A 15,551-nucleotide genomic window follows, 5' to 3' on the forward strand; every position below is an offset into this window, starting at 1 on the left:
GTGGTTTGGGCAGCTTGGAGCAAGACGGTGTACATTGGATGGAATCATCCCCACGACGCGCTTCTCAGCAGGATCCCCATGTGACGTCACTGAGGGTACACCTTTTACGCCAGAGAGCGGCCGCACGTGTGGTAACGAACATCAGAGATTGCATGTATTACAGCATGTTTGGTCGGTGGAATGATCTATAAGATCAAAGTAAACATGAATGCAAGAGAAACTTCACACCTTGCACAATTTTGGATGTAGTTCAAGGACCGAAGGGGTAATATAGGACCCACGAAACAACCTGTTCGAGGACGATCCGTCGCGTCTAATGCCAAGATAAGCGCTTGGCGTAAGACTTGAATCATGAATTCGGTAGCACCAGATGAACCCAAAACTGCACTCCGGGGTTACCACTTTAGTTTGTGCACCAGAATGCCGCTCTCCGGGTCAACGCGTCCTCAAAAGTGTTAAGTACGTATCCTTGCTAAAAGGGGATGGTGTTCAGTACCGATTCGCACTAAAATCCGTGGAGTGTAGTATGCACTGATATTAGGCAGCGCAGTCCGGCAACCCAAGGCCAAGAGCTGCATAATGTCGAATGGGCTATGTGATAAGAGTAAGCAAGAAATGATTCCCCGATTGCCCTAATATACCCCTAGACCATTTCCGAGCTGAGTCATTGGCCACGACTATTTAACCGTCAGAAATTGCAAAACTTGCCAAAATCGTCCTATGTCACGGGAAAATCTACTATCTTGAACTGAAATGGCACGCTGCATTTACGTCTCCCGGGGCTCATGGCTTAACAACCCCATTAGGGCAGGCCAACCCTGCATTCACCCGGACAACGCCCCTCCTAACGCTAGAGGATGTGCAGTCTAACTTTTCAATGCGTCGTAGGAAGCTGCGACCCTATCTCTCTGTCGGGGACAGGCTGGAAGCGCATCTCAACAATAATTTTGTGGCTCTGGTGCAAACCACCGCCATGTGCCGACTGAAAATGCTTTGTTGTTGAATGCGGTCGAAAAAGTTCAGCTTATGGATACGTTTATGTTAAAACCAACTCACAAAGAACAGCGTTTTCACGCCGCCGCAGCGTTGGTGCCGCGGCATATGATTTATTCCCATGTGGACGTCACAGTGCGGCCTACCCAGAGTGCAGTAGCGCGGGTATGACCGCATTGAGGGACGTCATCCTGGGACGTCACCGCATGTGCAGTCTGGGCGTCGAGGTGGGGATTACTGGGGGCCCGCTGTCTGCGAAGCACGTTGACAGGGACATTGACGGTGAGAATAACCTATGACCATCTTAGCCTATTTAGGACCTTTTGTGTTACTATAGGGAAGGTATTTGTATGGTTTAATGTTGATATTTCAAGCCTTGTTCAATTCAGTTTCAGATGAAGCATGGTGACTGCATATTACCACGGTTCGGTACAATGTAGCTCATAAAATACCACCTATGTTAATGCTTTTTCTTATAGGCTTAGCCTCCCCATGGTCTCATGTTATCTAGCTTCATCATACCTGTTGGTTAGTTTGCTGTGCATTTGATTTTGCATGAGTTCATGTTGTGCCAACTACCATATGGTATTTATGAGCTCCCCATTGGTCATTTGTTGCCAGTTTTGTATGGTTTTAGGGTGCAGCAGATCATTGTCGGACATGAAGGGCAGGTTTGGGAAATTTTGGACAGAAGTTGCCTAATGGGGTAGGCTGTGTTGGTACCCTCCAAGGGTACTATTTGGTATGTAAGCCTGCTGGTCATCAGATTATCTGCTCCTGCCCCAAGAACCAAGCAGAGAAGTTGGCTGCCCCATTTGGGGCAGGAGCAGACCTGCCCCAAATGCCTTAAGGGGCCAGGATTTGGTGGTCTGCCACCTTTTGCAGACTAGCATCATTGCATGCAATTCTGTGCCCTGTATGAAGATGCAGCCCATGCATGCATTATGCAGGGAATATGCATGCTCACTAATACATAAAAGCTCAGTGATGTGTTGGGATCTCCCTGCTAACCACATTGCCAGAATTTGATTTTTTATGACTGTGTTCAACTCCAGTACAGCATTTGTTGTTTAGCTTGCCCCCCACCCTTTCACCAGACAGCAATGTGGATGATTTCACATGCTCCACAATGCTGGGCACAACTGTTGGAGGGGATGGGTTGATCCTAGTTGGCCAGTTGCCAGCTGGCATTTCCACTTCAGTTGGGCCAGACAATGCACTGGCTCATTCAAAAGGAAACAAAATTTGTGTAGAGCTGACTGGTATATAATTTCATGCTTCAACACCCTCAGCTTCAAATTTATTATCTATTCCTCCCTTCCTCAAATTGGCCAATTTGTACAGAGCTGGGTTGTGGTCAACCAAGCATGTAATTGCCTCAAACTGTTAATAGGGCTGGGTGGGTCAGAAGTCTGGATTTTGAGTCAAGAGTGATCAATGGCACCAGCAGATTGCTACAGAGATTGCTGGAGAACCAGGATTCTAGTACCATCCATTCATGTTGACATTCTTGACACCTTTCTGGATGCATTGGAGAATGCTGCAGTTTTTATGCTCCTGCTGTGTTCCTAGCTGTGAATATGCTGCATGTTACAAATGGTGGCATTGTCATAGGAGGATGTCAAGAGAGCAAGATCATGGCCTGTAGACTCAGACATTGCACAAATGTTATGGGTCCTGTGGTGTCATGAAGTCCCCATCAGGCATTGGCCTGCAGTCGCAGACAACAATGGACAAAGGGCACAGTGGAACTTGCATCAGCTTTATGGCATGTTAGATGGTCAGTGCCAGGCTCTGCTGTTGTCTTGGAATTGCACTGTCAGATGGTAGGGATCAGCACTGACAGAAAAAGCCATTAGCTCTTGAGATTCTCAACATGTCACTTTTAAAAGGGACCCTTTCTATAACAAAACTTTTTAAGAAAGATATGGGGGCAGCCTAGAAAATTAGGCATGCTACTCATGCACATGGAGTTTATTCATTTTCTCCAGAGCTTAGAGAGTTTTGTCATTTTGAAGTCAAATATTTTGGAAAAAACATGACAACTAACTAAATTCGCTAATAAATGCCATCAAAGTCAAGCACAAACTTGATTCCTAGCCTATTTATGGCTAGCTGGCTGGCTGACATGATCAGCTGATAGCTGATTGACCAATGCAGAGTTTTTTGCTTTGCCTATTATGGAGTTCAAAATATCCTGGCATTTAAAATGCATTAAGAACATGATGCACAAGTATTGTAGGTGTCACAAATTATAACAGCTGGAAATGACATAATACAGTGTCAGTAGAGCATAAAATTTGGTCAAGATTGTGCATAAAACTTCATTGGTGCACATCCTGCTGCTCTAAGGTTAAGGACCCCAAGGCCAACGTGGTGGCCCCTTAATGATCGGGGGTGCCGGAACAAGCTAACATATAGGAACTCAGTCAGGACATGGGGTCCTCCAAGCAAAGGGGAATTACTGAAGACCATTTACATGAATTAATGCCACTGCGATCAAGAGTGCAGGTTAAGAGAAAGAGCCCCGACTTGTGTAGTGGACAACAAGTTGTGATTGGTGACAAATCCTCACAAATCTTGCCAGGATTGTGGCCTTCTTGGCAACATCAAATCCTATGTGGATGGGGCTAGGGTGCCTTTGGGTCTTGACTGCCACAAAGGCTGTACAAAAAGAGAAGTGATGTGAACAGGCATATGGTGGAAATGCAGCGACATGTTATACCTCACTAGAATACTGACATGAGCCAAGCACAGACCCTTGATGCACATCACTACACATGCAGATAAGATCAGTGGGGTAGTACTAAAACCATAAACAGGCTGCAATCACAGCTGAGGGTTTGTGGATTTGTATCTTTGGTACCATGTAACCGTTTCAACACGTTTTAAATCATAAATCCCCAATGACACAAATTCGAAATCCCTGAAGGGCAATAGGATGGTCTGTGTCACAGTGTAGTGGTGGAGAATGTCCTGGCACCAGGTGTTTCTGGATTTTTCATTGTGATAGTATGTTGGTAGGAAGCATCACAGCCACAAACTGGACATTTTTCATTTTTCTGTGCTTGGTTTGATGGAATATCTCCTTGAGATTATCATTTTTCCTGATTCTAGGAAACATTCAATTTTATTTTTGTGTAATACCTTTTATTTTATACAGCATCTGTAATGGATTGTCTTGCCATTATATTATTTGGTGCATTAGTGGTTTCACAAACCATTCAGTAATGATGGCACATGAAGAGTTACATGAAACCACCAAACATTAATGGTTAATGCGTTGATTGTCACTTGAACTGTAGCATGTGTTACCTTAAGCATGTGCTGTGTTGTTGCCTGCTCTTGTGTGGACAGTGATTTTACTGTATTTCAGTTCAAGATGGTGCTGGACATCGACCTGTTTCGGGCGGAAAAGGGTGGCGACCCAGATCTGATCAGAAAATCGCAAAAGAATCGTTACAAAGATGTTACGCTGGTGGACAAGGTGGTGGATCACGACACGCCTGGAGGAAACGTATGTGGGATGCACCAAGCTACCCATCTGATGGCCTCAAGTGAATGCTATGGTATCAGACAAATAGTAAATGGTTTGAGCCCATCGTTCCAATGCTTGTCACTTGCGTGCGGGGGTGTCAATATTTTTCGTAACTTCAACCTCCCCGGCTCGGGGATCACTGCCTGCTCCCTCCGCTTGCTCGAAATCAGCCAATCAGCCGCAGAGCCGGGCCGCGTCAGCCGAGCATCTCAGTGCCTCAGCGGTGACATGTGTGCCGGGCAGGTCATGTCTGGGTTCAGGGTCAAAGGTCAACGGATTAGCACGAACGGGTCGCGGGCCCAGGCCGCGAGAGTCAGGGTTTGGGGGGAACGGATTTATATTTAGGTCCGGACCACGCTATCGGTTGAATTCTGGAGTGCTGGTACGTCAAAGGGGCCGTATGCACTCCCCCCCCCCTCAGGGGCTTACGCGTGATACTGGGCGATGTCGCACCACCTTGGTCAAATTCGGAGGGTTTCTAAAAAATATTCGATATTTGTCCCCTCCCCGACGAAAACGTCGGCTAATTTCCTGCATGAAATCCTGTCGTCCTTACTCAAACAGCTCATCAAAGTCCAAGCCATGTTATTTAGCAGTTGACAAATCTGCCATATATCATGTGCGGTGTCCGTAAGGTGTGAATGAAGTCCATTTGGCACTGATTCGAACTTGCCAGGCGATTGTCACTGTTGTGTGTGCGTGTGCGTGTTGCGTTGCGTGTGCGTGTGCGTGTGCGTGTGCGGTGCGTGTGCGTGTGTAGTGTGTGTGCGTGGTGTGTGGTGCGTGTTGCGTGTGCGTGTGCGGTGTGCGTGTGTATCCAGGACCAATAAGTGAGGAAAAGGCTGCTGCTGGAATGCTTTATTACCATGGCCATGCACTTCCTTGCTTGTGTGTGCTTGCTATATACTTGCTATGTACCTCCACCCTGGGGTGTAATCATGAATGTCGTTTTTTCAAGATCGCTTCGACGCTGACAACTGGAACAAGCTGAAAAATGCGTGTTCCAAAGTCATCGGAGAGAAAATGAGGTTTGTTGTTAAAGAATATTTATCTCTCTGGTTTCTTATTTGCCGTCAATCGTACGACAGTCGTTTTCTTATTCCCAAGGGCTTGGTTTGTGCTGTGGGGCCACAATCGCTCTGAAGATTGGAATGGGTGTTTTTGCTGTACTCAGTCAAGATTGGTGCATTTCGTTGCTGTGGTTATCTCCATTTCTCAAGATCCGCCCCCCCCCCCCCCCCATTTAGTGTTTGCCTTGCTCAGGTAATGTCTATGCGATGTCTACGTCATGTGATAGGTTTCAGGCAATCAGCTGCTTGTATCAGTTTGCTTGGGTATAAGGGGGGGGGGGGGAGTTTGACACCAGCATACTGGGCTATGTGCAAGTATATTATCGATGAAGGACGTTGTTCGTGATTTGCCATGCAGTGAGCTTTGCGCGCTGCAAATGCTGTCGTTCGCAAGCTACGTGACCCTTACCGATGCCCACGTCTCACACTAATCTGCTCTTGTCACTTGCAAACCGTAGCCACTGCTGAGGCTGCTCTGGCTGATGAGCCATTGGTTGGTGGTTGGTTGGTTGGTTGGTTGGTTTGGTTGGTTGGTTGGTTGGTTGGTTGGGTGGTTGTTGGTTGGTTGGTTGGTTGGTTGGTTGGTGGTTGGGTTGGTTGGTTGGTTGGTTGGTTGCTGGCTGGTTGGTTGGTTGATTGATTGATTGGTTGTCTTTTTAGTGAGTCGGTTGATTGCGGGCGAGAGTCGGTGTACTCTCCCCGTGTGGGCCTACCCCGCATCCGTGCTAGCCTTCCCTACCCGTCCGCCGTGCGCTGCTGACTCGCCTGGCGTGCCCGCAGGCGGCCAAGACGGCAGGGCGCGGTCAGCCGCCGCCCCGCCCACCGAGCCGGTGCAGGTACGCCCGGCGATCACCGGGCCACTTAGCCGTCGCGCCCGGCTCCGGGTCACGTGTTGTCCCATGGGATTGTTCGGGGCGCTGGTTCTCAGGCCCGACATTCCCTAACACGCTTGTCTCGATTAAAGGAAGTGTCCCACCGTTGGGGCATGCTTTTTTATATAAAAAACATACTCTAGTGAAACCGCATGACTATTTTGCCTAATTATAGCGATGGGAAGTGCCACTGTAGCAGCGTGAAAACAACAAGGATTTCCATTTTAATTATTTTCGGGTCCGAATTACGCTTTCAACGCTTTGTAACAGCACTACACTCACTCACTGCCGTTGCGACCATCGTTGTCATGACAACAACCGTGGACAGTTCCACTGGTGCGAATGAAAGAGCGCCTGCGAATGGTCTAGCGGAAAGGGCCTGTTACCAAGTAGCTCGGTAGTGGAAAATTGAACCAGTGCTTCACATGGATCAAGTGATGCTCCCATTCCCAAAGCCAAAGTGCGCCTCGAAAAGAGCTACTGTGACAAACGCCATAGGGGATATGTCCAAGGCATAATGTAACGTTTCGTTGAATTGCGAGCTAATAGCTTTACGTTCGCACATCTTTTTGCCTTGGCAGTGTTTTAAGCTTTTGCAACATTTATTTAACAGACATTTTGACACATTAGTGCGTTGTAAGCACTGCAGACCACACACGGTGAAATATGTCATAGTGATGAGCAGGGGGTCAAATTATATTTCTCTCGCACGGTCGGCTACTTCAAATGGAAACTTTGAGCGGTTCAGAAGGGTTTCGAGGAAATTGTTTTTCTGAGTAATCTGCTCGTGTCTGATGCTACAATAAGTGAAATGTGCAAAAAAAGGTGCAATACCCCTTTTAACTAGATTACGTAGTGTCTGGTATTTTGTCAGCTCTCGTTGAGCTTAAATCTCATGAATGGCTCGACTGGAAGGTGGTGTGTGATTGACTAGGGGCGGTTGTGCTGCTGATTTTCACATTTTTGGGATAGTCGTGTTGAATATCGCGCGGTCTTCAGCCGTCGGCCAGAGTCTGTGCGAGCGCCCTCGGCGTCGTGCGCCGGCCGCTGACAGTGCCGTCTGTGGCAGCGGCCGGAGGCGGCGCCGCGGCTGCCCGACTTGGAGCGCCACCTCGCCGAGTTCTCGTACGTGGGCGGGCACGTGGCGTCGGCGGCCGACCGGCGCCTGCGCGCGCATCTGGCGGCGCCGCCGGCTCAGTTTCCGGCCGTACGGCGCTGGTGGCGCCACCTGGCCGCGCTGGAGGCCGAGGGCGCGCCGGCCGCCGACGGCCGCGCCGACCCGGCGCTGCTCGACAGGCTGGGACTGGCTGATCTGCAGGTGTGGCCGCCGCGCACTGCGCACCACCCTCCTTCTTCTCCGCCTCCCACGTGTCCGCAGTGGTGCACGCTCCGGCGGAGAGCCGCCGGATCGGTCTCCCCCCCCCCCCCGCCCCGCACGCTTCTGCCCTGACGACCCTCGCCCTGCATGGCAGCTGTTTGAATGGCTAGCAAGGTGACGACCAACGGCTGGCAATGCACTTCAATCACCCAGCACCACTACACCTCTGAAACGGAGGCGTTGAGCGTTGAGAGGAAGTACTGAATCCGCCGTACTTCGGGTCAGGTGACCACTGCCCGGTACTGGTGGTGAATGTGTCGATGAGCCAGCAGACAGCCTGGGCTCTGCAGTTCGTCACTAGAACGGTGCATGATCCAACTAACGTTGCGTTCCGCCGGTTTTCAAAATGGTAGTTGCCGTGGTTTTGCGTTAGCGTATGACCGAGTGCGATGCTGATGTACTTTTTACCGCTGTTGATACCCTTTTTGGCGACGTTGATGCATTTTTTAGCGATGCCATTGCACTTATTTAGCGATGTGTAGTACCTCTTTACCCATGTTCGGCACTTTTTAGTGATTTTGAAGCACTTTGTTTCCTACGAGATAAACGTTTAAATAACACATTTACGTGGCACAATGTTCCTTTGCTTTTTATTTACGTCGACGTGCTCGATTTCTGTGAAAATCATAATGTTCACCATTTGACTTTGTGATTTCCTTGCTACTCCGATGTGCCACGTATCGTGTTACGCATCTGCCGCAATAGCTTGAGTTCATCTGCAGCGAAAATTCGAGACAAGTCGCCTAGCAGAGTAAAACATGTGCCTTTTTCGTGGATCACTATGCCTGCGATTGGACGCTAGTTGTTGTGTTTGGAGTCGAGTCCTGATTGGCTTTCAGTCTCGCTCAACTGACGGCTGTGTTGCAGCCGGGAGGTGAAGTTCTGCATACTCGAACCAACCACGCTAGCCGTCTGGGTCATCACAAATTCACATAGCCATTCGCAACCGAGACTGATGGGGGCAGGTCTCGAAACACGACCCACGGCTAGACCTTTGAGAATCTGTCGATGGATACGGGACGTTGGATCGAAATGGGATAATGACATGTGTGTTTCTGCCCTTTTTCTTTTTGCAATTTGCCCTAAACCGTGCTGACCAGCGTGATGCCTCAGTCGGGTGCCCGGTCCCGGATGTTGGGCACCGCCTCGCAGCCAACCGTGCTGACCAGCGTGATGTCTCAGTCGGGTGCCCGGCCCCGGATGTTCAGCGGCGCCCCGCAGTCAGCCGTGCTGACCAGCATGATGCCTCAGTCGGGTGCCCGGCCCCGGATGTTCAGCGGCGTCCCGCAGCCCTCACCGCTTGTGGGCTCGGCTGGGTCGCACTGTGGTCTGGTTCAGTTGGGAGGCGGCTGCTGCAGTTTTAGCTGGCGGGGTTGTGGTTGACGTGGTGCTCACTGCCCAAAGCGCCCGCTGAGCACGGCCGGGCCTCGCCGCTGGTGTGCTGGCTGGCTGGCGTGGAGTCCCCTGTCAGGCTTGTCCAGGCCCCGAACTGCTGCCACGTTTTATTGTCCCATCGGCCTCAGTGACCCTGACAGTTGTTCCACCACCGTGAGCGGTGTTCCGGGAAATGAGCGGGCTGCTCTTATCTGCCGGATGTCCGCACGTTTGGCGTCCGGCCGCGCGCGCTGCCGGTGATGACCTGGCTTCTAAGAGCGGACGTGGGTCGGCCCGGCGGCCCGGCGGCGGTGCCGCGAGCGCCCGCCGGACACGGCACTCGCTGTGCGGCCCTCGCCCCTGGACTGCGGTCGCCGTCCCCGTGCTGCGGTGGCGTCCGGTGGGCCCCCTTCCGGGAAGGCCTGTGTTTCGCCGAGTCATCGGCCGAGTCATCGGACGCCCGTGAAGTCATCTCAGAGCGTGTCCTGGCCGTAGCGGGGGGGGGGGGTAGGCAGGGCAGGGGGCGATGGAAGGTTCATACCGCCTTTTCCTCTTATTTTTGAACAGGAAGACCCTTCACATAAGCCTTTGGCGTTATCTGGTAAGAAACTGCGCGGAGTCCGACTCCTGACTCACCCGGCTCACCAAACCGTCGCAGTCTAAGGTGGTGATGCAGGTGGCGGTGGTGATGCCAGCTCGGGCCCAAGCATGCCGTGTTCGATCGTTCCTACCAAGAATGGTCGCAAGGTCGTGGCATGGTGTGCGTGCATGTATGCACATCATGTGATCTTATTTGCTGACAATTTGCGACTTACGAGGTTTGGTTGTGGGACTCTCTCAACGGTCGCTGCTCGCGCGCGGGCCGGCCCACCCATCTCCACATTTGGAGCATGCGCTGCGCCCGAATTCTACTGACGCCCTGCCCCTCACCGCAGAAAAAGGAGCCGGCCGGCGACGACGAGACGCTGCCGGACGCTGTGACGTCACAGCTGGCTCAGCTGACTGCCGACCAGCTGCGGCCGTTGAGCGACTCAGCTGAAGGTACGACGGTGGGCCGACCGGCCGATCAGCTGACCGGCAGGCCGGCTGCAGACTGACGACGGACGGAATGTGGGCTAGGATCGCTTCCAGAATCGTGGGGCACGCACAGTCACGGTCCTACCGTGCAGTGCCATGCTGGCCTCAATTTTCAGCTGGTGTCAGTGTTGATTACTCAGCACCGTCATCGGTGTGCGGTGTTGCTCAGCCAGTGGGGCGCCAACGGTATGTCCGCCGCCGCGCCGTTACTCTCGGTGGTCGGCGAATGCGTTACGTCGCTCACCTGTCGCCTCGGTCTGGCGTCTGGCCGCCCGCGTCACCAGAGCCGTCCGCTGGCACCTAACCTGACCTGACCTGGTCTGGCCTGGCCTGGCCTGGCCTGGCCTGACCTGACCTGACCTGGCCCGGCCTGGCTTGTCTTGACCTGTCGCCTCCATCAGAGGGTGCGCCAACTGCTGGATGACGAGATGGCGAAGACGAACGCCGCCGTGGAGCAGAGCGTGCTGCAGCGCGACGCCGCGCTCTCCAACATCGGCAACATCCTGCACGACTCCTGCATCATCAGCAACGACGAGGTCAGAAGCCAGCTGGCGTCACGTCCTGAGAGCAACGGCACGGGCTCCCGTAATGGGACCCCGGTTTCGTTTCCCGTCTGGCGGCGTGGCTCCCAAGCTGGTAGCGCTGAATGGCAGGGTGCACGATAAGCCGTGTTCCCGCCCCTCCCCGAAAGAGAGAGAGAGCGAGGGAGGAGAGGGAGAGAGAGCGAGAGAGAGAGGGAGAGAGAGCGAGAGAGAGGGGGAGAGAGAGAGGGAGAAAGAGCGAGAGAGGGAGAGGGAGAGAGAGCGAGAGAGAGAGGGAGAGAGAGCGAGGAGGAAGAGGGAGAGAGAGAGGAGAGGGAGAGCGAGAGAGGGGGAAGAGAGAGAGAGAGAGGAAGAGAGCGCGAGAGAGAGGGAGAGAGAGCGAGAGAGAGAGGAGAGGAGAGAGAGCGAGAGAGAGAGAGAGGGAGAGAGAGGAGAGAGCGAGAGAGAGGGAGAGAGAGCGAGAGCGAGAGCGAGAGGAGAGCGAGAGCGAGAGAGAGCGAGAGCGAGAGCGAGAGCGACAGTCGCTGCGACGGCGGTGTCGGGTCGCACTATCGGAGGAGGGCTGGTTGCGCCTTTACTGTTTTCCTGCGCGGATCCAGGACGTGCATTCCTGCATTCCGGCGACTTTGTAGACGTCGCTGGTACCTCAGCATATCATTCGTGGATTATCTCGAAAATGTTCGGAAAGGTATGCTCGCAAAGGTACTTCTCGCTCTGCTTGTTTTGGTCCGGAATTAATGATTTTCCCCGCAAAACAAACTTTTCATGGGGTGGATAGTAAAAGGAAATTTCACATTTCTAAATTGTACACAATACTCCGAAAAATTCCGTTCGGGAAACAACAGCTTTTTTGTTATAAAATAGCCGTTTACGAGGCCAGTAGTCGTTTAAGGAGGACACGCGACGGTGCCTGTGATTTTACCCATGTCGTGCGACAGACACACGGCCCAGTCACTACCTGTCCCTGGAGCGACCGATCATTCTGAAATTCCCATGTGTCATCATGCATAGCCGGAATGCATCGTTTCAAAAGAAAACGTGTTCCTACCTTGAAGGTGCCATTTCTTATGTTGACTTCGGGCTTGTGGAAACGGCTACATTTCCTCGAACATCGTTCTCGAGTGCTTTCCTTAAATGCCCCATCGGCAACATAAGGCTCTTGAAATTTGTAGCACTACGTAAAGCAGGTGTTAACTTTTAGTGCTCGGAATGGCCTGGACACCTATAAATTGTGCTCAGTGCTCTTACGAGAGAGGAGGATGGAAGTGGGGTCGGGAGAGGCCTCAATGTAGTCTCCAGGCTGCAGGAGTTTTAAATACCCCACTCCCTCTCTTAGGCCATTCGAGTCTTGCTCCCCATTCCCCGGAGAGATATAGGGTTGTCGGATGGACCAACGTAAGTTATTTCCATCGTTAAGCATGAAGGACCACGAAAAAGTAATGCAAATCATAGTGTCCAGATCATTTCTTTGAAACCACTGCTGAGCAATTAGAATCGTTATGTGCCGACGGCTTTCAGACCAGTTCCGTTGTCTGGGTTTGAAGGGTGCGTCAGCTGCAGTGGTGGTTTGCCACTGTCGCAAGGTCGTGCTTGGAGCGCTCAACGCTATAGAGAGACGTAAGCGGACAAAAAGTACGTCATGCGTGTTGCGGACGCTCCGTCGCAGGTCGGGAAAGTGTGCTGGCCGCCAAATGCATTTTATGCTCTTATAAGGTCTGAAGACACGAAGGAGGGCGTCGATAATGTCTTTATGACGCCCGACGCGAGGAGTTACCACAGGCGGGATGACCATGCTGGCCGTGTTGATGGCACCTCTGAAGCCTGCCAAGGTGTCTATGAAATACAAAGTCACGGCAAGATGAAGCGTCAAGGATAGAGAGAACGTGAGGTATTTTGGTGATCTGCACGTCCGACACAAGCACTGAAAATGAAACTAGATGAAATGATCTCTGTGTTACATAAATCAAGTAATATATAGGTACGAATTTTTAGGTACCTGCAAAATATAAGAGGAATTAGCTTGGCCTTAAAATGGAACGCATCTTTATTTGCCTGATGTCACCGACGGAAACCTCCGGAGTTGGTCATGTGGCAAGTTAGACTGACAGGCCAGAGGAAACACCGAAAAACCTGTGCACGTTAGTGGAATATCTTCATGCGCTGCTAGCGCCTAAATAACCTAATTGTATGAACTTAATTAAATTACAAACCTAAACTAAACGTAATAATCTAGCGCCAAATCAAGCCATTATTGTTGGGGAGAATATGAAAACACATATGCAAGCGGGGGTTGGTAAAGCGTAGCGTCGGATAATCTCTGGTGGTGAGGAAACAGCAGCATCTAGCTGAAATGGACTTGGTTGGTTCCAACGCGATGGTGCCACACCGCTGACGATGGTGCCAAACCGCTGACGATGGTGCCACCCGCCAAGTGATATTTGTAACTTTTAAGCAAAAATTTCGCTGACTGACCATGGAGAAGATGCCGCATAGTCAACGTCACCTGACGGTCGCCGACTGCTCGTCACCCCGTCACCTGACGTGTCGCCGACTGCTCGTCACCCGTCACCTGACGTGTCGCCGACTGCTCGTCACCCCGTCACTGACGTGTCGCCGATGCTCGTCACCCCGTCACCTGACGTGTCGCGACTGCTCGTCACCCGTCACCTGACGTGTCGCGACTGTCGTCACCCCGTCACCTGACGTGTCGCCGACTGCTCGTCACCCCGTCACCTGACGTGTCGCCGACTGCTCGTCACCCCGTCACCTGACGTGTCGCCGACTGCTCGTCACCCCGTCACCTGACGTGTCGCCGAATGCTCGTCACCCCGTCACCTGACGTGTCGCCGACTGCTCGTACCCCGTCACCTGACGTGTCGCCGACTGCTCGTCACCCGTCACCTGACGTGTCGCCGATGCTCGTCACCCCGTCACCTGGCGCGTCACCGACTGCTCGTCACCCGTCACCTGACGTGTCGCCGACTGCTCGTCACCCCGTCACTGACGGTCGCCGATGCTCGTCACCCCGTCACCTGACGTGTCGCCGACTGCTCGTCACCCCGTCACCTGACGTGTCGCCGACTGCTCGTCACCCCGTCACCTGACGTGTCGCCGACTGCTCGTCACCCCGTCACCTGACGTGTCGCCGACTGCTCGTCACCCCGTCACCTGACGTGTCGCCGACTGCTCGTCACCCGTCACCTGACGTGTCGCCGACTGCTCGTCACCCCGTCACCTGACGTGTCGCCGACTGCTCGTCACCCCGTCACCTGACGTGTCGCCGACTGCTCGTCACCCCGTCACCTGACGTGTCCCGCCGACTGCTCGTCACCCCGTCACCTGACGTGTCGCCGACTGCTCGTCACCCCGTCACCTGACGTGTCGCCGACTGCTCGTCACCCCGTCACCTGACGTGTCGCCGACTGCTCGTCACCCCGTCACCTGACGTGTCGCCGACTGCTCGTCACCCCGTCACCTGACGTGTCGCCGACTGCTCGTCACCCCGTCACCTGACGTGTCGCCGACTGCTCCTCGCCCCGTCACCTGACTTGGACCAGAGGCCGCAGTATCGACCTTTCCGAGAGTCGACTCGCCCCGAGGGATGAGTGTTTCCTCTGACCGGCCGCCCTCCCCCCGGCAGGAGAACAACGGTGTGGAGCGCACGTCGGGCGACTGCGCCGTCCGGCGGCGCTACTCGCACGTCGACCTGATCCACATGATCGACGGCATGGACGGCGAGCGGGGCGGGCCGTGTCTGGCGCGCGCGGCTACTACCTGACCGGGCCGGCCGTCTTCCTGGAGCAGGCCATCGTCCAGCTGGCGCTGCGCATGCTGCTGGAGAAGGGCTTCAAGCCGCTTTACACGCCCTTCTTCATGCGCAAGGAGATCATGCAGGAGGTGGCCCAGCTCAGCCAGTTTGACGACGAGCTGTACAAGGTGAGCGGGTCGGGGACCGACTCCGGGCAGGTGGTCTCTGACGACCAGTTCGACGACGGGCTGTACAAGGCGAGCGGGTCGGAGACCGACCTCGGGTAAGTGGTCTCTGACGGCCAGTTTGACGACGAGCTGTATAGAATGAGAGCGAGAGCAGTGGCCGGTTCGGCTGGTGGCCTCTGACCAGGTGGCATTGGTGGGCGCTGTAGCTACTGAAGTAGCTACAGGTGAGGGAGGGAGGGGGTTCCTTAGGAATTCTATGGACAGAGTGTGCAATATTAAAATGCATGCAACACACCCTTTACAGCCGAGTGGTCAATGAACCGTGAAGTCCCTGCAATACCCCGCAATCATCACCGTGCGTCTCAGCAGTGGGTGGTCGTGTGAGGGCCCGGGTGAGAGGGGCCTCCAGAGACGGTGCGCCCCCGCAGCCAGCGGAGCGGGGCCTCACGCCCGACCGGCGCCCTCAGGTGGTGGGCAAGGGCAGCGAGCGGGGCGACGACGCCTCGGTGGACGAGAAGTACCTGATCGCCACGTCGGAGCAGCCGATCGCCGCTTTCCACCGGGACGAGTGGATCCCGGAGGCGACGCTGCCCATCCGCTACGCCGGCCTCAGCACCTGCTTCCGCCAGGAGGTCGGCTCGCACGGCCGCGACACGCGCGGCATCTTCCGCGTGCACCAGTTCGAAAAGGTCAGCGGGGTCGGCTGGAGGCAGCCGATGGCGCGGGTGGGCGTGGGGTACCGCGGAGATCGGGCGCTGCTCCAGGCGCGCC

The 15,551-nt window shown here is 53.7% G+C and overlaps 1 pseudogene; it reads left to right on the top strand.

The window, feature by feature from the left end:
• The first annotated feature begins 8,982 nt into the window (after positions 1-8,982).
• LOC119107971 (putative serine--tRNA ligase, cytoplasmic) overlaps positions 8,983-15,551 on the top strand; it is a 10,797-nt pseudogene continuing 4,228 nt past the window's right edge.

The sequence above is a fragment of the Pollicipes pollicipes genome, unplaced genomic scaffold (assembly GCF_011947565.3).
Source record: "Pollicipes pollicipes isolate AB1234 unplaced genomic scaffold, Ppol_2.1 Scaffold_6686;HRSCAF=7923_pilon_pilon_pilon, whole genome shotgun sequence".
Classification (NCBI taxonomy): domain Eukaryota; kingdom Metazoa; phylum Arthropoda; class Thecostraca; order Pollicipedomorpha; family Pollicipedidae; genus Pollicipes; species Pollicipes pollicipes.